This window comes from Phasianus colchicus, chromosome 9, assembly GCF_987193195.1.
Source record: "Phasianus colchicus chromosome 9, bPhaCol1.hap1.1, whole genome shotgun sequence".
Taxonomy (NCBI): domain Eukaryota; kingdom Metazoa; phylum Chordata; class Aves; order Galliformes; family Phasianidae; genus Phasianus; species Phasianus colchicus.
In genome coordinates this window covers 15,180,783-15,206,871 of record NC_143444.1, presented here as the reverse complement: position 1 = coordinate 15,206,871, position 26,089 = coordinate 15,180,783, and the positions used below count along the sequence as shown (strand labels likewise).

General features: G+C 42.4%; 1 long non-coding RNA gene across 8 annotated transcripts in view; it reads right to left on the bottom strand.

Moving 5' to 3' along the window:
* Positions 1-3,589: 3,589 nt before the first annotated feature.
* The window catches only part of LOC149916838 (uncharacterized), a 39,771-nt gene continuing 17,271 nt past the window's right edge, over positions 3,590-26,089 (bottom strand). For 6 of the 8 annotated variants that reach the window (XR_016469219.1, XR_016469221.1, XR_016469218.1 and 3 more), the window contains exons 4-5: positions 11,100-11,297; positions 3,590-4,428 (exon numbers count right to left, since the gene is read on the bottom strand). This is a non-coding gene — a long non-coding RNA (uncharacterized LOC149916838). The remainder of the gene's footprint in view (positions 4,429-11,099; positions 11,298-26,089) is intronic. The other 2 variants (XR_016469216.1, XR_016469215.1) reach the window with 2 other exon arrangements.

The window sequence follows — 26,089 nt, the reverse complement described above, 5'->3', positions numbered from 1 at the left end:
AAGCTCTTGAGCCAACAAAGAGCTACCCTTCTTCACCTTGAGCTATATAAGCTTTTTGGTCCTGCTAGGAACTTACTGATTTCATTGAGAACAGGTGTTAGCTTCAATTCAATGACCATATGTGGGAAGACAATCAGAAGCAGCACCTGGTTTAGAATGCAGATTTGCTCTAACCTCATCTACTCCTAGGGTAAAGTAAATGATATGAGAGAAAAGGGGTATAAGCTTTGACACTTTTGTTGTTGTTGTTGTTGTTAACTTGAGAATTATACTGAAAGACAAATCCTGCCTTCTGTGCTTTCCCATTACATTCTGCCCTTTGATCAATGGAATGTTGACTCAGAGGCTTGCAGGCAGTACAGAGAGCTTGTGTGTAATGAGCATGCAATGCAGCAGCTGCATACTCCTGACTCATCAGCTGTAAAGTAAGAGTAGGCAGCACCAGGATAGAAAAAGGTAATCACGTGAGTCTCCACCAGTATGAATCCAGTGAACACTGTACAGCTGCTTTTTATGTATTGCTCCTAAACTTTGTCCTAGAAACAGTGGATTAATGTGGATCATGGTATCTGTCCAGAGTTGCACAGAGAGGTAGAACTCACTGATGTTTTCCATGTCTCCTCAAGGTCTTTGTGCTCATCATTTATTGAATTAGATGACAATAATAGGACCCATTATAATTCATTTCCTCTCTTAAGCCTGTGTTTCAGATCTATAAGCAGCATCTAAGAGATCCTGTTTGCCAACTTCTTGTTATAATAAAAATGACTTGTATAAAACATTTTTAGAAATGGCAAGAAGATTTTTATTACATGCAACATAGTATCAACTATTTTACTTACTTCCTTTAACCATGTGGACTCAGCCACAGTTGCACTTACATAGTGCAACCTGTACACTGTGATACCAGAAATGTGCACTTTTTACACATACTGTTCTCTTGCTGTAATAAAAATGTGTTCACTCAGAATTCTATATGTAGACTGGGCAGGCATCCCTTGTGAATGCAATTCTTAGGAGAGAGCTTTGTTTATGTGATATTGTATAACATAATATTTCATGTGCTTTTGTGTGTCCCTGACTGAGTCAATGGGATTTCAGAACCACTTTGCTTTGCCTTCTGTCCACATGTCTCCCAAAAGTCTGGCACATAGCAGGCAACTGGGAAAGACTCAGTAAATAATTAGAAAGAGTCCCCTTGTGCCAGCACTTTTCCTGCAATTTATTTTTTCATTTGAAGTATAGTTCAGATACACTATCAAGGAAAGATGCTGTTCACCTAGTATCTCTGGCATAAACAGAAAATGTGTTAAGGTTTCCTAATAACTGCTATAAAATGGATTTCTTGAGCAGAATAATGTGTTATCTATGGGTAATTTCCCATGAAAGTAGAGACTATAATTCTGATTAGACATGGATATTATCTTTTCCAGTATGTTTCTGTCAATGCACTGATTCAGCAACCATTTAGACCCCAAGGTCAGGGCTGTTCATAAGTCCCATTGATTTCAAAGTTGAATGTCTGCCCAGGATTAAACACAAAGAGTAACGTTTTCTTAAATCAATTTCTTTAAGTCCGTACATAAGTGCTTTATTGAGTTATGGCCCAAAATCAGCAACAAATCAGAAAGGATAATGAATGTGGGACAAATACAAGGTGTATTTTGGTGGTCCAAACACATAATGAAGCAAGAAATATCATTCTTATTTGAATTTGAATTTGAACCACGGTCCCCAAATGTATAAACTCCCTGTATCTTTAACTTGCATTTCTTTTGGAGCTCTTAGCTTCAGTCTAAATGGTGAAACAGGTTACACTGGATTGTCCTTTAGATGTATTGTGCCATGTCTATGGACCTACTTCCCAGAGAAGTCACAATATTAAATTAAGGGATGATGCCTGCCTGAGATTTGTCTTGTGAGAACGGTAGAGAAGATATACCCAAAGCCCAGAGCAGGGAAGGACTCCAGGTCCCAAAAGCTTAGGATTGAAATCTTTTGTTCTGTGCAGTATCTTCAAACAGAAGTTTATTTTGGGTTCCATATAAAGCAAATGGAAAATCATCTAAGCAAACATGGGAGATTATGAGTTTGACAGAGCACAATGTAGATCAAAATGGTTTTAATCATACCCACTGTTTTAATTATTGCTTGACACATTATCTCTTCTGTCCTTCTACAAGTCTGTCTTTTGAATTAAATATTAAAGGCAAGTCACAGCTGAATATATATGCAGTCTAGAAAGAAAATGGTTTGAACTATTGGAAATGATTTATTGTCCACATTTCTTTATGAATATTTATTTGCCATAGTGAAAGCAATTCAATAAAAAGAAACCACGAGGACCAATTAACTAAATATTTGCATACTCTAACAGTTAAGAAAAAGAAGGAAAAAAAATACAGCGCATTAGAACAACACTAACACCATGTTTCTCCTATTTCGAGTAATCAGTTCCAAATATCGCATGTGTGAGAGCAAAGAGCTATGAATAAGGCTTGCAGGAATTCAGATCCTGAAGAGGACATATAAACAGCTTACAAATAGTTTACCTAACTTTGTGTGTTCCTATTCAGAAGGAAATAGATGTGGTTTCAAGAGTATTGTTAAGGCTAGGATGGAGTTTATCCTTTTGTTTTCCTGCTGTTTCAGGTAGCAGGCTATGGAAGCTTGCCACAAACATACCTAACCCAAGTTCTCACCTACCAGGGCCAAAGACCCCTGGCTCCCTGAGCCTCACTGGAAGCAACAGCTATGCATGTTTATCTAAAGCAGATGTGAGAATGCTGAGTATTCTGTCATGTAAAACCTTTAGTGTCTAATCATTGGTACGTGTATCACAAACAAGATTATCCATGAAACAGGGATGCTGCTTTCCTGCACCGTTCAGTAGAGAAACAGAGTTTTTCATGTTATTTGCCCTCATTTCTCCCATCTTGAATTATTTCCATAGACAAAAAAGCACTGTGTTAGACTTGGAGACAACTTTGTTCCTCAGAGCATCTTAGTGATATTCTGATATGCAGTCACAGATGGGCCCTTGACAGATTTTGTTCTGATTTTCATCATTCCATTTTTCTTTTTTTCTTTTTTTTTTTTTTAAGAAGGATTGTCACTGCTTGAGGATTCAAATGCAAATGGAGATTGCGTTCATAACGAAGCTCAGCTGCTTGGTTTTTAGAATTCATGAACTGAATAGTATGTCACGTACAATATTTGGAAAAGGGCACACTTAATACACAGTAATTCTATAAAAGGATGGTTACAGCAGTAAAACAGACTTTGGACAAATACATAAAACCTCTATGCCTCAATTTTCATTTCAGAGCAAGAATGATGGTATATATTTGTAGCAATAATTATCACTATTATCTACCTGAAATCTAGCTGTGAGGCTAAATCATTAATATTTTTCAATTACTTCATGATCAAATTCATACTGGAATTTGTCCTAGAAGTACTAAGTATTATAATTTGATCTATGTACATACTGCATTTTTTTCTGGAGAAAAACACACTTAATTTCTCTCTTTATGTTTTTCTAAATACCACATTCTAAAATTCCAGCTGTTGAGATTTTCTAGAAGTTAATAACACGCACATTCTACACTACTGTATTCTTTGCTTATTTCTTGTTCTTTTCGCATAGCATGTAACCCACACCTAGATACTGTGGTGCCCGATAAGTACTGTGCAGATACAGCAGTTGAGTCGTACATCTGCTACTTTATTTACTTGCCTGAATTTGGAGCTGATAATACAGCCACATCTGGGTTTTACAGGATCTGACTTCTCTGGACACACAGTTTAAAATGTATGGTGAATAATTAGGGAGTTTCTTTAATTTATACATAGTCAAAAGCTGACATGTATTAAAAGTCTGATCATATTCAAAAAAAAAAACAAAAAACTTTTCCTTCTGGCAGTTTACCAGGTCCTCAAATTACTGGCAACAATATATCAGTTATTCGCAACTGAAGATTTGCAAGTCCATTTCCTCTGGTTGTTATCTGTTGGATAGCCAGATGGTGATGGCTAAAATCTACATCTCCCTACATAAAAGCCACAGGATACGACAGTGATATCTTGTGATACCAATCAGCCTCCCAGTGTTGCAGTCCTACTATTTATCTAACCACACTTTTAACAAGCTCAGCCTGCTCAAGCCACACTTGCTGTTCCACGTTGCAGTTGTGCTGTGGGAAGCGACGGAGATGGAGGTGTTGGTGGTGTGTGGGCTTGGGGGAAGGAGGCAGGTGGGCAGGCAGCAGCGAGCAGGGTGGAGCTGGCACTGGCAGCATCTCTGCTGGGTCAGGGTGCCAGCTCATGGGCAGCTCCATGCAGCGGCTGGGCACACGGGATGTTGTTCCATCTGTGCGGTGTGGCCGAAGTCAGAGAGCGCTGACCACAGGCAGGTCTGGGGCTCACCTAGAAAATCACAGGAAGAGATCAAAAGCAGATTTGCTGTCATGCATCCACCAACAGCTCCCGACCTTTGCGCGCGCCCTCCTGCCCTTTGGGCGCGTGCCTCTCCCTAGGAACATCTAAGCCAGCATGAGCAGGGAATCATTCAGATATTTTTTTATAGTGTTTCAGAGGTGCAGCAAATCTCAATAACCATCACTTGGTATTTCAATGCTCCCAACAAAAATTAAAACAAATTGCTTGTATTACATTAGGAGAATGGGGAACAGTATTTCCTCCTATTAGTTTGTGCGGAAAAGAAAAATGCTGGAAATGTAAAGCGAAGAGAATACTGACAAAACAAGCTGTGGCATGAAGAGAACTATTTCTTCTCTGTACTTTTGGTTCTGCCTGTGAAGACTGGGGCCAGCAGCCCCAGCTCAAGCCAGTCAGCAGGTGGCCAGTGTGCATGGTTGATTTGTGCTCTGGGGGCCCTCACCTGTGGGAGGGGTCCAGAACAGCAGACTCATGGGGTTCTGCAAAGGGGCTCAGGAGCAACTGGTGTGAGTAGCACAGATGAACTGCCTGGGGCCCTGATAAACCTATGTTGTCTCTAGGCAGGCTGTGCAGAGCCCTGACTTTGCCAAGGTGGCTTGGTGTGACAAAAGTTGGTCCAGGGAACAGCACCACAAAGCTATAATAATGGAGGTTGAAGCCTCCATCAGCCAGGACCATCCCTGCAGGGCATGGCTCTGTCCTGCTATGACTCTGGCCTTAGCTTGGCTCAGCCACACTGTCCATCCTATTCCAAAGGTCCTGCACTATGTCCCAACCCACCATGACCAGGAGGTCGGCTCCCAGAATGTCAGAGCATCCAAGGCCCACTGTGGGAAGGGGAAGGAGTGCAGGTGCCAGATATGCAGTCTGGGCCTGTCAGTACCTGCATTTCATGGCTTTCTGCCAGTAAGCGCAGCCTTCCAGGACTCTGTTAGCTGTCTGCACTATGAGCATGACAATATGTACACCATGCTAATGGAGTGGTTTCATCCAATTCTGATCCTTAAATATCCCTTAATGTCTCAGGCAAGGGGTCTGTCACTTTCCTTTCACTGTTCTCTTACTTTTTTTATATCAAGTTTTACATAAAGAGTCATCAGGAGTGAACTAATGATAGAAAATTAATTTCCATATTTGACTCAGTAGTAAAATGTATTTTTTAAGTCATCTAAGACAAACAAATGTCCTTCTCAGTTTACTGCGGACAATGCCATCATAAGGGTATCACTTCTGCATGCTAAATGTTTGTCTTCACCCATATCACATGCACTAAGCAAAACCACTATAAGAATATAGGTTTACTGTAAAATTGCTACTGTAAAGCTGCCAGCTTTTGTATTAATTCAACAACGGCTACTGAATTTTACTAAAATCAGAATTCCTATAAATGAGATCAGAATTCTTATGACATCAAATCCATGCCAGCGTATTAGACGAAGTTTCTATTAAAAAGTTAAATTATAAACTCTCTTCAGACTCCTTAATAAAAAAAAATAAATAAAGCTGAAATCTAATGTGATTTTCTGGAAGCATTTTAGAAGGTTGCAACAGCAGTAAAGTCAGCAGGCACCACAAAGAAAAAGGAAGTATTTATTCATTGGAAGATGAATGCCTTCTCCCCCAGAGTTTAACCATTTTACCACAAGGATTTTAAAGAAAGAGAGAGGGAGAGCACCAGAATAATTCCAAGCCCCTGCTCTCTATCTATGTGACATCATATTTGTTCCTGATCAACGCATTCCCATCCTTGTGCAAGCTTTTTTTCTATTGTGACCGAAAACTCCTCTCTCCCCACCTTCCATCTGTTCAGGCTCTGGTTTGGAAGCAGCTACCACACAAGGAGGAAGCCCGAGCCCTCTTGCCTCGGATGTGCTGTTGGAGCTCATTAATATTCCTCTGGCAGGTACCCTGACCCCAGTGCCCTTAAACATGCTTGAAAACATAGGGTATGCCTGAGCCTTTGTCCCTGGGAGGATTAACAGGGTTGCCCTGGAGCCAGCCTGAAGGTGTTTAATAGGTAATACGGGTGGGCTGCACAGTCTGACTGCAAGTCTTGCCTCAGGCTGCCCCTGCTCAGCAGTACGGATGCAGCTGTTGGAATTAGGGGGTAGAGCGTGGCTACATGTATGAGATGGAGACTGAATCCTAAGAATTTCCTTCCCCCTGTGAGGCAGGCATCCTGTCGGAAGGGACCCAGGCTAGAGATCCACTCTGCTTCTGCCACAACCACCTCCTTCATCTCTGAGTTAGTTACTCACTGCTCTTGCCATTCTTCTGGCTCTTCAGCTTATAAATTGTCTGAAGCAGAGATCATGGCTCTCTATATGGTTTTGCTGCGCTTGGCACAAGTAGGTCCCAGTCTCAGCTGGGTCCTCTGGGTATATCTTTGTGAGAGTAAACAAATAGATAATAGAAGTAACAACGGTTATTTTCTGTACGAACAATAGGATCCTAATGGGGGAGAAGCCTTTCCTCTGAGGCGATTTTTATCTGCAAGTGAAGGTCTCTCTTTCCTTGCTCAGCTGGAGAAGACACTGCCTTTGTAAATCAGACAGAACTTACCATATAAAGTGGAACACACTTTTGATTATACTGAATGCTACTTGCTGTTGCTGATTAAACTAAGAAATGATAGACTGAACATTGTGTGTTGGGATGGAAAAAAAAGGTATTTCCTTTCTAAATAGGAAACAATCATCAACAAAACAGTGAAAATGTACAAAATGTTTCTACATACAATAAGAAGTCACCCTGCTGCCTTGAATTTTATTGTTGCACTTCTTGGTCTGATTGCTGCAGCAACTTCCCCCGTAGCCTACAACATTACATACTTTAAAAATTACCCTACAAATGGTCATGATTTTTAATGAGGTGAATATCCTTCTTCTCCTCCATAAGCGCATATGTTCCACCGCACGCTCGCTCTGCCAACACTTTCATGTTTCACTGGGTGAGTCCAGATTCTCTAGAGACATTACTTAAATTGTAGATCTGTGCTGTGTATTTTCCTGGAGCTGTTAAAAATATTGCTCCTTCACTTAATAACAGTGTTTAGCAGTACAGGATATCACTTGTCACTGGGTATTCACCACGTGCTCTGCACAGAGGGAGAGGGGTCATTATTCCCATTTTACAGTCAGGGAAACCAAGGCACTGCGTTTGGCAGTGACTCCCCAAAGCATGCTGCAGAACACGTGACCAGAACAAGGGCCAACTACTCTTCAGATCACGTTTTATTCTTCAACACTTGGTTCTGCTTTTTTCCATTGCTATTACCACCTGCAAAGCTATGCTGTCCCAGTAGCATCGCAGAGCAGTCGCAGCGGAGCCAAGTGCTTTTGTGATAACAAATTCAGAAAATGCAGCAAACAATGCAAGTAATTTTCCCAGTTTGGGGATGAGACTTTGACATGTATGGTGTTTAGTGACTTCTATCGTGTCTGATGATTTCTGGGTCTGATGCCAAAACTGTGATATGTTGCTATCCAAATTAGCATATGATGCAATTTGTGCTAATATTCAGACAATAAGATCTGTTTGATGTACCCATATAGATGTATCTTTGACAAGAAGAGCAGTCCTATAATAAGCCCAGGATGAAAAGCCCATCAATTGAATTGGTACTGCATTACTATGGCAACAATATAATGCTAATGAAATTGTGACTGTTGAACCTTGTTTATGGAATGCTACAAAATGGGCTTCATAAAGGGAAGAATCTTGTTGATGACTAAATGTTTCAAAGCATGATAAAAACCTTATAACTGCATATGTTGCAACTTAATAGCCATGTTATCACCATCATTTGAGATAACACACTGCTGTTTGTAAAAGCAAAAGCACTGTCAGAAAAAGCAAAATTTTACTGTAAATCTGTTCTTTTCTGGGTTCCATTGTACACCAAGTGAAGATTAACTTACCTCCACGCCCCAGTTCAAAAGCCAATTGGCAGAGGTACATCTCCAGTCATGCAGTTGTTACTGCTTGTTTAATCTCTCATAATTTATGAAATACACTGCTACTATCAATACAGCAAACACCTTTTCTGTAAGAAAAACATGGCTTTGTTTCCATCGGAACATTCTACAGAACTCCACCCCATGCACAGAGGAGGCATGGGGCAGCAGTGGTCTCTGGTCTACCCCTACCTTTCTGCTCACCATTTGGCACCACTGCTGGGCAGCCTGGGGTGCAAAGGCCCACAGTGACTGTCCCAAAGGGTTGGCATGCACTTCACAGTGTAGCGAGCCTTGCCAATGGCCCCTGGTAGTATCGCTTGCTTTTAAATATAAAAATGCAGAACATTCAGATTTTTGACTGTGTCTCTGGAAAGCCAACAGGCTTCTGGTGAGCTGCCTCACCTCCAAGCTTTTAGGACTCCAACATCTGGTTTTGTACAGAAGAATCACGTTTTTAGCTTGGATAATCTTTCCCACTGCTTTCATCTTGGGAATAAAAAGTGTAGTTCACCCCACAAAGTCCACTTCAGAACATGCCAGGTAAATCAATAGGGAAGAGCAGGGGAACCAGCAGCCACGAGACTGGTGAGGAAGGAGGCAGGAAACACGTGGTAAAACATCTTTCCTTGAGCAGACCAAGAATACTGTGAAATATTTGCCACAACACTTCTATGCAGATATATAGCACAGAAGGAGAGAATACTGCTTGCTTTAGTGAAGTCCTGGCCTACATGGCACTGCAGTCAGCATGAATCCTCACCGCATTGCATTTAATGGGCTTTAAATCAGGGCTTTAAAGGGTCGTGTTTGAAAGCCTCACTTTTCAGACTACTTGAGAAAAGCAGCTCTGTGTAACATTTCGTTATGCCCACGGTTTGTGGGAAAGAAATGCACAGAATTTCTGAGTTGATCAAAATGTAACGTAATGTAATTTAACTTAATATATATTTTGCACTAGCTGACAGTTTTATTAAGCAGAACCAATAATCATCATTATTCAGTGTAATAACCACCTCATTAGAAACGGTCTAATTTTCCCTAATTTTAATTTACCTCTAGGACTGAGCTGTTCCAGAATTACTGAAGTGGCTACAGTTAAGTTTGGTAAGAATTAAAAGGAAAGAGTCTTCAGACATCTACTGCTGTCTGCTGATAAAATACTGATATGTCAGAGCTTTGTAAGAGGTTAAGTACAGAAATCCAGTTCGGGAAATTATGACTCCACCTTTATTTTCTTGCTGTCTTTGGAGTAATATCGCCATACTTTTTTCTGCACAAATAATGACAATTTTTTGATTGCCTGCAAGCCTCACATGCACTTGCCTTTAATGAAGAACCTGGCTAAGGATCGTGCTGAAGAGTGCCAGAAAGGAGGAGATGACAAGAAGGAATATTTCTTAGAGACCCAGAGAAGGAGATGAAGACACCGATCAAGTTTTGTTATCCTCCAATGAAAATAGGATGTAAACTGTGACATTCAGGCAGATTACGTATTCAGGCAAGCAGATGTGAGCAGAAAAATGTAGATGCTAAATCTCACCAAATAGGCTTACCCTGTGGATTACTGTCAATGACCAAGGCTATGTTAACTGTAGCTAACATACAGGATATAAGAACTATGTATTCATAAGGCAATCTGGGGACATTCCCAGCTGTGCTGAAGTTAATGCTCTTTGATATACCTTGGAGCATCCTAAAAGCACTTTGGGTGTCATACACTTCTATAGAGTCATAAACAGTATTCCAGCGTATATCTTTAGACCAAAATTTCAAAGGGGACTCTGTTTTCTTGAAAAATGTGTCTGAAAAATTTTATATTCCAACAGCACTTCTGCGTACAAACTGCTATAGTTGCTTGGCTCCTTGATTTGTTCATGCCAGTTCTGAAAGCACATTTGATCAAAAGAATATTGTTGCAATCACAGAGAGAAGTAACCTCATATGAAGAAGAAAGCACTTCATAGGTTATGCTATAAAGTAGACAAACTGTCTAAAGGATTTATTTATCATAAGATGTTACTCTGTGCAGTTCCAAGTCATTGAAATAACCACATTTGCTTTTAACATTCCCCAAAAAACACACAGAAACCCTTCTCTCTCCTGTGGAAGCGCTCTGCTCATGAAAGCTCTTTGAAATTCTGGTCCTTTGCCAGCTGTAGTATTATTTGCTCAGCTATCAGAACACACAGTACAGCACTGAAAAGCATTACATTATTATCCCAAGATAATTTGATAGTTTATAAATGTATTTTCCTGCCTGTGGTTCCGGGTATTATGCTCACACTTGAAGTGATGATTTGCAGTATCTTATACAGCTCATGTTCACCCACGTTTGTTTCACTTTTAACATTTACCTGTGCAGTACAAACAGGGTCGATTTGCAGACTGTACAAGCTTGACTAGAGCCATGATGTTTGCAGGCCAGAAAGACAATGCTGCAACATGCTGACCACAGGCCCCAGGTTCAGGAGGAAGCTGGGCAGTGACTCATGGTGGCTTCCTGCTGCCTGCGTCAGTGTTATCACACCTGTGCATCAGCATGAGTCTGCTGGAAATGCTGAATTTCAAGTCTGACATAAAACCAGAGCTCTGATCTGATGCAGTCAGTAAATACAACACGGTACCTTCCAGAAGTACTTACCCCACAGCTCTCTTTGTACACAAAGCACAGTAACTCACCTTCAATTCCTCTCGCATTTCTGGTGCACAATACCACTCCTCCAAGCTGTCCTGTGCTAGATGGGTTGTTCTCCTCTGATGTGTCCACACTTCAGCACGATGCAAGTCACTTGCAGAACTGGTAACGTTAGCGAGCGTGGACATGAGGCTTTGGTTTTGGAGGGGCTCAGATGTCACCCCTCAACCTCTCTCAGGAGCCTGTGGTGGGAACAGATTTATGTAAGGTGGCAACAGTCTGCTCCTGGCCCTGAGCAGGTCAGCAGCAGCTGCAGCCCTAGGCAGTGGTGCTGGCAAGAAGAGAGCCTTGTTAGGGAGAAATGTTGGGATATGTCCAGGTGCCACAAAGCCACTGAGCTGCCCACTTCCCTAGGCATTGCCCAGTAGCACAAGACACAAAGTATGAGCTATGCCTTCTGCCTCTACCCTTGTAACTTCTGGACGGAGGCTCCGGTTGGCATTTGGAATGGCAGGGCAGTGGCATTGTGGCAGCCAGCAGTGAGGACAATGCAGTCAGCACTTCTGGCCACCACCAAGCCGCTACCAGCCATGATGCTCCTTATTCAATGCACCTGGGCCCAGAGGACACCCTGCAGCATGGCACCAAGGCATAGAAACTGTGTGGCCATGCTGTGCTCACTTAGGCACCTTCAGCAGCCTCCTGAGATCCGCAGAGAGCTCATGAGTGTCTGACAGGACCCACGCAGTTCCCAATGCAATTTCTTCAGTGAAGGCACTCCAAGTCTACCAGGGCCCCTTTCTTTGCTGCACCCATCCCAAAATAAGAAGGCAACTGCTGCACTGAGTGCACTACTCTGACTCAATACTCCCTCAGGATCCAGAAATCAAAGGCCTAGATAACAGCTGAGGACCTGGACTGATCAAAAGATGCAGAGAAAATTTATAGCTATCAATGATGAGAATTTAAGAGCAGTAAGACAGCAACTGGCTCTGGAGAACAGGGCCTGTAATGTCACTGTTGTCAAGACACCTTCAGAAGGCATGATAAATCTTGCCTTCCTCATAGATGGCTTATAAAGTAATGGGTTAAGATTCAAATAAAGTAGTAAGGGCAGCATCTCAATTGTCAGGAGTTATCACATTGCTGATTTCTCTTCCCTCATCCGTGCATGGCATCTTGGATTCTGCTGTGATGCTTCAGCCAATTACTTCAAAAGTAATAATTAAAAACACAGCAATACTTCTGTGAAAGTTAGAAAGACTACTTACATTATGCTGAAAATCTTTAAGGTTCCTTATTCTGGGAGTAAAAACTGATATTAAAATTGTCCTCCAAGTACAGAATGAAGCTTAACTACAGCAACACTTTTAAAAAGTCCAAGAGTCCCAGTTCACCAACCTGATGTCAGCTTGTAACGTTTAGGACGTTAATATAATGGATTATGACATTTCTTGGCTTATCTGACTGATAGGTGCTCATATATTACGTGAGACTTATCACCTTGGTCCTTTCATAACAATAATCACTTCAATGTTCAAGTTGTGTCATCAAGACACATGCTCATAAGTGCTGATTTCATCCCTTAGAGTAGAACCAGGAGTGCCTTTAGAGCTTTGCGTCACATAAAACCTAGAGTGAAATTCAAGCCCAATTGCAGAAAACTATCCTGTGTCTAACTGTATTCCATAGGCTGCATAATAGCAGCCCTTATGATTTTAAATGCTTTACTGAGGCCAACCAAAATGGTGTGTCTTTCTATGTGGAAGTTATTGAAGTTTGGAAATGTCATTACTCTCCACTAGCTGGAAAGATCTTGAGGAAATGCACAATGGTGTGTTACAATTACTTACCACAACCTTCTTTTTTTTTTTTTTTTTTTTCTCTTTAACCTCATTGTAGAGGGAATAAAATATATTTTCTTCAATATTTAAGGTAAAACTTGGCCGTGCAATTTAGATGTGCTTCAACTGTGCCCATTTCCGCTAAGCATGGTGTCAGTATACTCTTTTCAGATTACAAGTTTCATACGTATCATATACAAAAGATGACAGAGGAAGATGAGATTTTTTGGCGTTTCCAGAAATCAAACACTTAACAAATACTGACAGCGTTTGGGTGGATGAAGTGATGCTAAGTGATAAGAAGACATAGGTTATGCACTGATGGCTGCCAAACCCTGTTCTACAGCCCTGTTTCTCTGTTTGTGTGGGGCTGCCTGGCCTGCCACCGTGACACTCCCTAATATCCCAGCTGTGCTCGGACCATGACTGCAAGAAAGACACTTGCACTGCAGGGCCAGGGCCATCACAGCAGCAGCTGAGTTAGTCAGCACTGCTCAGGCAGACCTGGAATTACACCGGGTGCCTCACAGCAGCAGTAGAGCATTGCTGTGCCATGCAGGCAGCAGCGCACTGCTTTGGCACACAGCAGATCAGCATGCACCCCTACACACAGGGAGCAGCACTTCCCGTGCTCTGCAAGGCATCCTCATGCATGAGCAGGGAATCAGCTTGGCAGTACATACATCCATCAGATAATAAACATTAAGTAGAAATATTACTTAGTTTAGCAAGCCAAACCATTGCATATAAGTGACCATGGGCCTCTGGAAAGCAAGATTAAGTGCCAACAGAGACAGGATATCCACATTCAAGACACATGCAGATCTCACCCTGCAGCCTTTACTTCTCCCTTGCAGCATCACACCCCTCATCCTGGCACAAGCATCCTGCTGACAGGATTCCGGTTCAAGAAAGCACAAGCCTGCAGCTCAGCAAGGTGAACAGGCAGATTTGCAGTGTAGCTGCACACACAGTATTGGGTCCACTACACAGCAGCTGAGAGATGTGCCCTGGTACTCAGTTACCACCTTCTGAATCTGCCGTGAAAGTGGTGAATCAAAATGGTTCCTCAAGAACAGATCCTGGCTGGGTTTTTCAGTCTGGGTGCTGACAAACAGCCATTTCCATCTCTGCATCTGGTGAATAGTTTTATTCAGCTGAGAGACATGTAGTTAGACATTGCTCATGGTTTCTGTGAAAAACATGGGCTCATTTTCTTGGTCTATCAAGTGGGACATATGGGAGCTGGATTCCATCTTTCATTAGATCTTGGAAATTGTGTCCTCCTGCAGCAATTAATTAGCATGATGTTCTTGGCTGCTAATGTTTGCTTTCAGATTTTAGTGGCAATAGACTTGGCAACATAAATTTTTGGAGGATGGTCTAATGGTTAGCCCAGGCCTGCACACAGCTTTCTTCAACCCATTAGCTTTTATAGAATTCTTTTACATGTACAGAGAGGTTCCTTAATTTCTGTCCTTGTCTCGGCTCTTCCTTTGAAAAATAAATATATAATAGTTCTTTCTTGCATCCCAAGGCAGATTCTGAGCCCCTTCTACTACAGGAGAGGTCAAGTAGTACCAGGTAGTCCTCCACCTCCTCAAGATGGAGAATCTATTCTGCAAAGCATTTCTTTGATGCTTCCATATTTGAAGTATTTGCCAGTTGAACACCTTTCTGTTTGTTCACTTTCAGTTTGTTCACTGTAGACATTTGGAGGCTGTAAATATCTTTATCTGTAAAAAGGACAGCTATGGAAAAAGGCACACTTCTCTATTTCTGTAAGTAATTTGATCAAGGTTTGTATGAGGTATGAGTCCCTCAGGTGATACCTCCCTTGTGTGCTCATTTCCAAACTGTGTCCTCCCTAAACTTCTGTGATGAACAGCAAAACCACACACTTTTAACCTCTATATGAAATCCACAGATGTCATCCTTAGATATGTCAATAATATTTATAATGTTATAATAATTCCTGGCTGAAAAATAGTTATAACTACAAAACATTTCATGTTTCATTTATCTAGGGGAGATGCAAACAAAACATAAAAGATATAGCCAGATGGTCCTACAGAGAATAACACATCTGCCATGGGGAGGAACACAAGCTCATCTTTGGTACTCACTGAACACTAACGCAGGGCTGAATTTTCAAGGGGAGGGGAAAGAAGGAATATATTTCAATGCACAAAAATATTAATGCCATTTTATAGCTGTGCTGTTTAATACTATTGCAAATAAGTAGTTGTGTGTGTAGCAGCTCACTTAAGTGGTCATTACTGTATGCAATTTGAACTCACAAAAGGCATATTACAAAGCTTTTTGAAACAGATGTGCTCCTCCCTCCATTTAAAACAAAATTAGTCTGTGGTGTTAATTTAGGCAACCTTTGCAGTCACTAATATACAATCACACACTATTTAAACATGTCTGAAAAGGAATTAGGACAAGAAAATGAAAGTACCACTAAAGAGTAGTTGCAGTGTTTGATGTTCCTTCCAGATAGCTTGTTCTCATTTAAATAAGAATGGGCTGAGAAAATGCAAAACATTACCGTAGGACTGTCTCCTCGCTTGGTGTAGCTAGGATTTATAACAAACACTCTGGGACTGAGTCTCGATGTCACACCTGCCAGACAAATACTTTCCAACCCTCTATTAATTAAAAACAATAAAAATACAAGAAGCAGAGCTGAATAATTGATGACAAACTAATCCTATACGACCAGTATTTTAATGCAACACTTTTTCACACTTGGTGCTCCTGCCCTTCCCAGCCCCTGGTACAAAGGGCAGGAGTACAGCCTTAACATAGCACTGATTCAGCCACCTCGATTTCTCCCATCAGCTCAAGTGCAGCAGTCTACTCTGACTGGTCCTGTACTCAGCATTCAGACTCCAGCTCCGTCACTATCAGAACTGCCTTTTACAGATCACCAAAGAGGAATTTGCCGAGCACTAGCTGAAAGACTTATTGTACTACTAATAAGGAAGGTTTAAATACCATTACAATTCTGACTTGTACTTTTAAATGCCATGAAATCCCAAGTTAAGGCCCTGCCTTGCTTCCCCCTAAGTACTGCCAAGGCGCACTCAGATCACAGCTGCAGCAGCTACTGGATCACACAGCATTTTGGGCAGCTCCAGGTTTTTGCTCAAGCTCCTTTCCCAGCAGCTTGGTCACCACAAGGGCTGCAGAGGAGGACACTGAATAGAGGTTTAAGCACTGAATTATAATTCCTGTTAAGCCTAACTCTTCAGACTATTCCTTTCAACCACTGATAGAAAACAACTTGGTGAGTACATACGTTTATATGAGGCAACCATGCATCTTCCCAAGGGCTTGTGGAATAGAATTTTAATCCACCATGTGGATGTAAGTTTATATTTGAAAACTGAAACCACAAAAGGCTGTATAAAAAAAATCCTTATGATTAAAAATTGTAGAGCATCGACATATATTACCCACAGACAAATGCAGACCCTTCATTTTATGGGAAAGCAGCCTCCTAGTTTGGGCACAACAATCTTCAAAACCATTTGTTCTTTTCTTTGCATTTTTTTTAAACTGTAATTAACGAGATATGAGAGAAATATTGTTTAGATGTGGACTATGGGACTATAATATGCAGTGCCATAATGAGAAAAAAAGGCCTAAATATGACAGCAGAATTGCTCACATAGCCATCCACCAGCCAAAAAGGAACTGCTGTCACTATGGGTATCTATGCATTATGTAAACTTCTTTTTTAGTGAGGGTGGCTTAGTAACTTCTATTGCAGGTGGGCATTACAGCCTTAATTGATTTCTAGTGGCACAACCTGTATCCTTCACAAAGACATGTCCATTTTGCAAGGTTATTGGCTTTCAGCATACCTCATAAGATGTTCTAACGAGACAGATGTTCCACACAGATTGATGTCTATTGATATTGCATTAGTTCATTGGGGTTACAAATCATATTGCATTGCACTACATTTCACATTTGCTGTATCATGACAAGAGGTTTATAATATTCACTCTGGGGCACGTAAAGTGCCTGCTACCTATCTCTTGGATAAATAATTTAAGAAATTGTTGGGAAATCATATCTAATTAGTAGGATCTGCACTCAACAAGTGCCCTTTGATTTAAATTGCTTTTGTATTTTGATAGGTATTGATTTTATGAGTAGGAGAAATGAATAATACATTTTGCATTTCTCCACAGTTAGCAGCAATACTCTGAGAGAAATAATGGAGGGAAGCTGCCTCTTTGGGGACTGGATGCCTTTTGCTAGAAATCTTTGGGGCAGTTCGAGGCACCCCTAAATTGCACAGAGTGGCCTGATCCCTTTTTCTTCTATTGATTTGCTGCATCATCTTGGACACATCACTCAGCTTCTCAAATTTCCAATTTGCAGGATGGAAATTGAATGGTTTCTCATCGGTCTGCAAATGGCTGTAAGATACAGGAAGAAAAGGAATACCTGCATCCACACAGGTATTATTCAAACCCAGCATGCCATCACCACAAGGATGAATGGTGTGGTCAAGCAGCAGTGAGGTAGGGGGCCAGCAGACCTCCGTTGGTACTAGAAGAACACTCCATCACCACGGTGACCCTGTATACCTCCACAGCAATAGGGTGGCATGAATATCATGTTGCATATTTGAATCTAACCATGCCGCTTCTGCTCCTGCCACCAGCACCCAGCTCTGGCTGTTAGCTTCATACTTGCCTGAGTGAATTAATAAACAAAGATTATTTTGTTTTCTGTGACTAGACAAAAATCCCTCTGAGCAGGGTGCAGTCTGTAGCAAACACATACCCCTGCCATCTCCCAGGAGAGCAACCACCCCACCAACAGGTCCATGACCCTGCTCAAGCATGGCCAGAGAGAGAAGCAGAGACAGGCAAAACATTACCAGAATTAAAATGAAATCAGAACATACACAGGTATATACAAACATAGGTTTCCAGCACCCACTCACTATTACAAATGCAGACCCTATGAGATAACCATAATTAAAGAAAAGCTTTATTTTTTTTTTACCCAGTGTGCTAGCTCTGATTAGAAAGAAAAACTGTAGGCTCAACTGTGCTGCACAATAAGCATGGTATCAGAGCAAGCATCAAAGTGGCCCCACAGCTGCTGGCAAACAGTTCCGTCATAAGAGAGACAATGAAAATACAATCAGTAGAAATAGCATTTTCCCCGTAATATAAACACCACAGACATTCCCTTAATACAAAGAGAAGAGGGATCAACAGTGACAGCTTTAAATTTGCCAGGTATCATGGGAAGACTGCAAAACACATCCTCCCTGAACCAAGCCGAAGGAGCAGAATGAGCCAAGTCACTCTGCTCACAACAAAGACATCCCTTTCATATATCTCAGGGAGTCAGCAGGCTTAAATTTTTTGTTTGTATTTAACATCTGCTTCAGCAAGATGTGCTGAAATATCTATTAGTGCCTGTTTGTGTAGACACAGCCCACTGCCATCAAATCACTTTAAAGTCTTCAAAAAATAGAGATGATATTTAAGATGTTTAATTATTGTTTGAATCAACACCTTTCAAAAAGGACCCAGAGCAGCCAAGTGGGAGCTGGGACCCACAGCCCTGCAGCGGAGGGAACACTGCTGCTGGAGGAGCATCGGAGCCTTCAACCTCACAGGAAAAGGCTTAAATAATGCATGGCAGGCTTCTTTGTGATGTCTTTCCTCTTCTTTATTTATTTATTTATTTTTAGTTAATATTTTACATTCTTTCAGAAGCATTACCTGTATGTTAAGGCCGATATTCATATCAGCGTGAACAACAAGCAACTGCTCTGCTTCGCCTATTTAATTCCAGGCAGATTTAGAGAAATAGAGGCCTGGCAACACGCGGCTGAGGTGCACGAGAGCACAGAGAAGAATGGGTCTGTTGGAACATTTTTTTTCTCCCTTTTCTCATTCAAGTTTCATCTGAAGAATTTTTGTGGGAGTCTTAGCAGGTAAAACAGCACTCGTCACTTCTTGGTTCACGGGCAGCAGCAGCACAGAGGAGGCCAGCATCAGGCAGAAAGTATTCTGGTGCCCGCTGTGCCTCCCTGCAGCAATCATTCACCCTCCTCAGGGTCTTTTCACAAGAGATGAGCAATATTAATTATCTTGAAGTATTTTAGGAGGGCGGATACTGGAGAAGTTCCCACTCATTTCACAAGATATTTTAGTTTCCAAGTAAATTACAAATGGTCGCAATGATCTTCCCTTTAAGGGAAGGCCCGATACCTCCTGGGTAACCCAGCTACACAGTTCAGTCCCTAGCGAAGCCAACATGAGAACCATATATGCTTTTATGAATGCTGAAATGGTCCATGAATCTCAAATACTATCGCGCCCTGTTTTAGAAGTCTTTTATGTGCTTTCCTTCAATAAACACATGCATTTGGCTCTGGATCTCAAGGCCCCTTTCGAACTGCGTATCTCTTAGAATCTTAATAGAAAATTACTGATATGAAGCTGAAAATAAATGCTTTTAACAAATAGGAAAATTCTATATTTCACCAAGGAAAGTGTGATTTAAAGGAAAACACAGGCTTTTGCGACATCTAAACCCTGCATATTTTCTGCAGAGCGTGCCACAGCTATTGACATACTGTTGGTTTTATACATCCCAGGATGCATGAATTATTACTGTCGCTCGACATTTTATATTCCTAGTTCCATTGCCTATAGAACACTTACCGCTGGCTGGTGCAGGCTGTAGCAGACCTCTGGCAATGCCTCTTATTGATCAAGCACCGCTCAGTATTTTCCTGCTAGTAATGCAAAGAAATCCTAATTCTCTAAGACAGAAAACCCACAAGTTACTGTGCTTGTGTTCTCCAGTCCTTTTCAGAGATGTGAGACATGAAACACATTACAGATGCCTTCTCCCCCATTGGGAGGCAAACCGATAGTTGTCTTATAAGCTTCAGGTACTACAAAAAAGACATACACCACACAATAATGCTAAAGAACAAAGCTGACTGAGTACGCCTAACGAATAGTGCCAGCATGCGAGCTGGTTATGAAAGGGACCTCGGGAGTGAAAGAAGCATCCTGATGAGATTCAATGGGCTTGTCGTGACAGGTTTATTAGCTTCTTTAAAAGGACCTTGCAAAAGTGAATAATACAGAGACTGCAGCAGCAGAAAAACTACATCCAAGGTGTCTGCATTTATGGATTCACAGGAGGTGAACTAGCTCAGCGCTTACCTGGGTGAAATCCCCTGAGGACACCAAGAACATGAGTTAGTGTAAATAATAAAACAGGCACTGCGAGTCACAGGGTAGCAAGGGCACCACAACTACACAGAGCTGTGATGAGCTGCCCGGGGCTCAGCACACAGCCCTGCAGGTAGAGGGCTGCCCTCACTGCCCAGAGCTTCTGCTGTGCTCAGGGAGCATCCAAGCAGCTGCAGCTATGTGCAGGGGCAGAGGAGAAAACTAGAAAAGCAGCAGGTGGGGAATCAAGGAGTGGCAGGTGTTAATGCAGGCACTTTAACTCCTTTAGACAGAAGCTGCTTATTTCACATCTCTGTGTGGTTTGGTTTTTTTTGTTGGTTTTTGTTTGTTTTTTTTTTTTTAATCTTCAAGTTCTAACTGCAGAAAAACATCACCATCAATAGAGTTTGTTACCAGCATCTTGCAGTTGCTTTCTGAAACTCTTTGCTCCTTTGCAGCAGCACACGAGCTGGATTCACTTGATGCCAACACCCGGCTGGGGCAAACACAGCACAGCACCACAGGTGCCCAGAGGGGAGGAGCACAGGGAAACATTGGCCTGGCCAACCTGAGCCAGCTGAGAGCTTGCCCAGGGCCAGGCCAGGTTCTGCCCCTGGCCTCATCGTGTCTTTCCTTGCGCCATAACCTGAGGAGCATCTGCCTGCTTGTCCAGAAGCTGCAGCATATCTGTGCCTCACACAGCACTCCCTGGTCACAGAGCCAGTTGCACATGGGCTACAATAATCCACCAGCACTTGCTTTGCAGTTACCAACTTCAATGTAGCTGCGCAGTGAGAACCCTGTGTGTAGTCCATGTCCCTGCTGGTTGCCACCCCGCTCCTTCCTTTCCTTGAAGAGCCAGCTCACTCCTGGAATGTGCACTGCCAAGGGCTCTTACTCCAGCCCTGAGGGCAGCTGTCAGGCTGCCACGGAGCAAAATGGTCTCCTCTGTCTGGTCCATGCTTTCTTCCTTACTCTCCCCGTTGTCCTTCCGTGCTGCTTCCCACAGTATTGCTCCCACCCGAGGAGGTCCCAGCATCTCTTTGTTCCCTGGCTCCATCCCTTGGGAGGCATCAGCGGGTGATGAACCATTTCATCCAAGCGCTGACTGCATCTGCTGCCTTTGCACAATGATAGACCGGCTGACACGCTCCCAGCAAGCCACTCTCCACCGATTTACCCAGCAAGTTTTTATCATCACTTGAAATACAGCACCATAGCTCTGCATCTGCAGCCGTCCCCGGAGTCCCAGCAGCACGGCCATTGGGACAGCTCCGGTCGAGCTCGACTGAGCGCAGAAGGTGACTTCTGTCGCTGAGGCATTTGTCATCGGGGTAAGCGGGCAGTGCTGCACTAGCGAAGCCTCTTCTTTGACATCCAAAGAGGTAAGCATGACTGCACACTTGCCAGCAAACAAAAATATTTTGCTTTTCCAAAACATCATCCTGGTGGTTTCGTTACTGCCTTTTGAAGGCATGGCATTTACTGAACAAATCTGTTTAGCTCTTGAGCCCATCCAAGAGGATCAGGTTAATGGCAAAGGCCACCCAATCAGTCCCAGGAGCACTTCGTGCCTCAGTGGCTGCCGTTGCCCAGGGGGAAGCAGTTTCCCACTCAGTCCCACACTGATGAAATGCACAAACCTACTGCTGAGGGCAGCTCTCCATTACCCCCCAGGGTTCAGCCCATCAGCCTCATGAGCCCATGATGCTCACACCTGGCACAGCACTACTCTGGAGCACACGGAGCAGCTCATGATCACAAGAAGAGAAAGAGGAAGCTCCTGCTGCATCTCCAGTGGCTGCCAGAGCCACACCCTGAGCGGGACAGCAACCAAGCTCTACATTCACTGCAACACCATACATTGCATAGCCCAACACAGCCTTCGGGTTGCATAGCACAAGGCAATGTGTGTATGTACAAACACATATAGTTACGTAAATGTACTTTACATGCATGCTCAGCCGTGCATCAAATATATGTGTATGGCACACGTGACAGTAGTCCTAAATTTTCAGTAAAATATAGAATGCATTGTATGTATTTGTGAATGTGTGTGTGCAAACAGATCACAACATCTGCAGATAGTTTACCAACTGAAATTAGATTTTTAAAGCTCTCCAAATCCCTACTTTAGAATCTTTCAGTGTTTTACGTGTTTGGGAAGAATCTAATTTTGTCTCAATAACATCACTGCAGTTACCAAGATACAAGAGCTGAGGCCCACCATGTTTTTCTGTGAAACTTCATATCAAATTGAATAAAATGTATTCAATTTCTGCAAGCAGTGGATTAAATTTTTTTCATAAAGTGCCTTTCAATAAAATACCTCATATTACTTAATGATTTGTAGTTATGTTTATGAAGATTAAAAACACCTACTGTCTTTCCATGATCGATAATCAATTTTTAAGCAGCTGTTATTTTTACAATAAATCTATGAAAGTAATCCAAGCTACTGAAATCCTGTACATACAGCCAAACTATGTAGGTCACACCAAAAGTGATGCCTCCTATTTCCATGGAAAGCACAACTCCAAAAAGCACAGTAACACTATTTTATAGAGCAAATTCTCAACTACAAAACACTATTTCTCAACACAGTCACCGCCATTAGCTGTACAGTTTTGCTAGTGATAAAGAAGAGACTGCATGCCATGCCCATAAAAATCTGCAACAGTAGAGGTAAACCACTGCCACTGTTGCCACTGCTAAAATGCAGTGCCCACTGCCACACTGTGCTCACATCCACTGTTTGATCTCCATAACCATTTAGCAAGTGTTGATGAATGTCAATGGGTGCCATATTTTCTGCATGGAGGAATTCAATGACACCTTTGCTTCATACACATTTCTATGTCAGACACCATTCTGTCAGACTGCCCCCCTGCTGCCATCTGTCACACAACAACAAAAATGTATGGAATATCAGTGGGAAGGTTCAACTTCTACTGTCATAACACCAGCATCTGCTTCTGATGTTGTGGCCTGACATCATAAAATTGGAGGCATTACTTTCAGAGCAGCTCTTGTATTTCATGCTCTGAGAAAAAAAGTACACATAGGGAGGTGTGAGATGCTGGAGTTCTAGGTATTTTGGACATACTAAAATCTTTGGAAGCTGGAGGCCTCCAGCAGACCATGCAGTAAGGAGGAACCTGAATAATGACATTGTTTGCCCATTCACCTGGAGACATGAATCCACCATGCCTGGGGCTGATAGCATGGTTCTATAAACAAGTAGTGAAATCTAGGAGAATGATCTCCTAGGTGCATTGTGAACATCTGCATCTTCTATCTGCAAACACGATACTTCAGCCAATAGATAAAAACAGAAGAATCATTCCTCTTCCATCTGCAGCTGATGAGGCTTTTCCTCCTCTTCATTTCCACCTCTTTCTGCCCGACTCCTTCACCTCTCACCCAGGCTCCCTAAGCTTCTTACCATGCCAGACTTTAAAGCAATCTGTGTTAACCTATTGTGGCTAAAGATGCTCTTTGTCTTCCTGCAGCTCGGTAGGCGGTAGGAAGAAAATGCAGTGGTGCCACTCTAACTGATGAAGGTTTATTCAGGAATGGCTCAAGCTCATTCAGAGGCTTTGTCCTGCAGTCCTGTACAGAGCAGCAGCCCTACACCATACAGACCACTGTGGTGTCTGGCAGCACTGTCAACAGCTCTCCCTTCCCTGATCTGGGCACCTTCACAAACATTAACTGCATTAGGTTGTTATTGCTACACCAGGCTGTGCCCTGGTCTCACTGTGTGTTAGAATGGCAGGAGCTGGTTGGGCTCAGCGCAGCACTTCTGATGCTTGTAGATCTCCTGTCATCCACACAGTATTGCTCAGGTCCAGACACTGTGCACCAGCTAACACAGCAGCTCATAAGCACAGCTGTATTGTTAACACCGCAGAAGCCATCACTGCATCATCTGCCTTCACGGCTTTCCTGGAATATTCTTTATATTCTGTGGTCTGTACCAAAGGCTGCACCTGGAACATTAACTCTCTCTTAGCAGACTTGATATGTTATTCCTGCCCAGAGAGAAATGCACGGCCTTCCTGTTAAATATAACATATTGATTTTTAAATCGCTTTGATGAGTTGGAAAGTGATGCGGAAATGGGATCAGAGCATTTATCAGAGCTCTCCTCTGTGAGAGCAGCTGATGTTTCAGATGATCCAAGGACAGCATTTTGGCATCTCCAAAAGACAAGCCCAAGGCACACGGAAGATGTGCCATTAACTGTCAACCAGCCCAGGTCCAGAGCTCACTCCCAACAGGCCAAAATGCTGAGTGAAACATTTTCACATCTCATTTTAAATCTTTGTATGGACATTTATTCATGGCTGAGGTTTGCTTTCATTTACAGTAGTGGGGTGGAACTCTTTGGACTGCTCTTTCGCAAGGATGCTATCACTTCATTCCACACTGAAGTTGATGTAGGCTTTGGCTTTTTTTAAAGCAAGAGAACAAGTAATTGCAAGGGAACTTGTTTTCATCATTCCCATCTGTAATTGTAAGAGGGCACAATAAGAGCTGATATATTCTACAAACTCCTCAAAAAAAAAAAAAAAAACCCTTTTGTCTTTGATAAAAGTGCACTGATTTCAGTAACCTGGTTATCACCAAATCTTTGGATGAAAGCACTGAGTGCATATTTAATTTTAAACCCTCAGATCCTCTAAATCACAATAACTTTTTTCTTTCTGACAGTAACAAAACACATCAGATAGCTCTTCTTTTTTAAATGGAAGGGAAAAAAAAAAAAAAAAAAAACACCAACAAAAAGACCTACAGCTCAGTGTGTGGCCAGACAGGACATTACTTCATCTTTTGTGATAGTTTTGTGATAGATCTGCAGAGATTCAACCAGGACCTGGTGCCTGCTCCAAACACCCTGAGCTAAAAGGAGAAAAGCTTCTGCGATAGCACCGAGGGCTCCAAATCACACAGTGCTCCCACCTGAGGAGCAGGAAAACAGAACTATTGAGCTCTGTCCTGTTTATCCATTATTTCATTTTTCTTTTTCCCCCCTCTCTCATTTTCATTTCTTTCTTTCTTTTCTGCTCTCTCCTATCTCTTCCATTCCTCTGCTATTTCTGATCATTTCCTTCCCTACCACTTTCTCCTGCTCACTCATCCTATCCTTCTCTGCTGCTTCCTGTAGAGGCAAGGTGGGCAGTGCTGGGAATTAGCACCACTTCCTCACCTAGCCCAGGACAGGCCACAGCAACAGTGATATAGCAAGTAGTGCTTGCTATGTCAAATGTCAAAGACCTGCTCCTTCCCCTCCTCTCCCCCACAGAAAAATGCAATTTTTAATTTACTTCAGATCAAAATTCAGAGGTACCATCTCTGTGCATTTCAGCCAGTTTGAGAAGATTGTGGGACATGGGAAAAGTTTTCTTGTGCAATTCTGCAAAATTAATCCCAAGAATTATTTGGTAAGCTCAATCACACAGACTGTACTCCATCCCTTCTCTTTACATACTTATTCAAACACTGAATATATAGGTATATATACAGAACATTTACTGGAGAACGTCTTCCTAAGCATTCTTAATGCCATCGGTTCAATTTTATGTCTTAAGTCACACCTAGAACAAGGCAGTAAGAGCCAACGGGGGCTCCCACAGGAGCCCAAGCTGAACTCCAATCACCCCCCACCACCATGCCTTTGCCCAGGCACTACTGTATACCTCAGAGTTAACACCAGCAGTGCACTCGCAGGTACAATGGCGCCCAGCTAACAGCATTCAGATGCACGGAATGATGAAGGTGCTGGCAGGGTTTTATATGCTTCCTTTAAGCACAGGAGCTGCTGCTTTTTGTCCCTCACATCCTTTGTGTCAGAAGCAGTGCGACGCTAATAAATCTAAAACATTTTGAGATTCATAGCAAGGGCTGCAGCCTCCGGATGGAATTCATAAACATGTGCTGTAATTGCTTCTG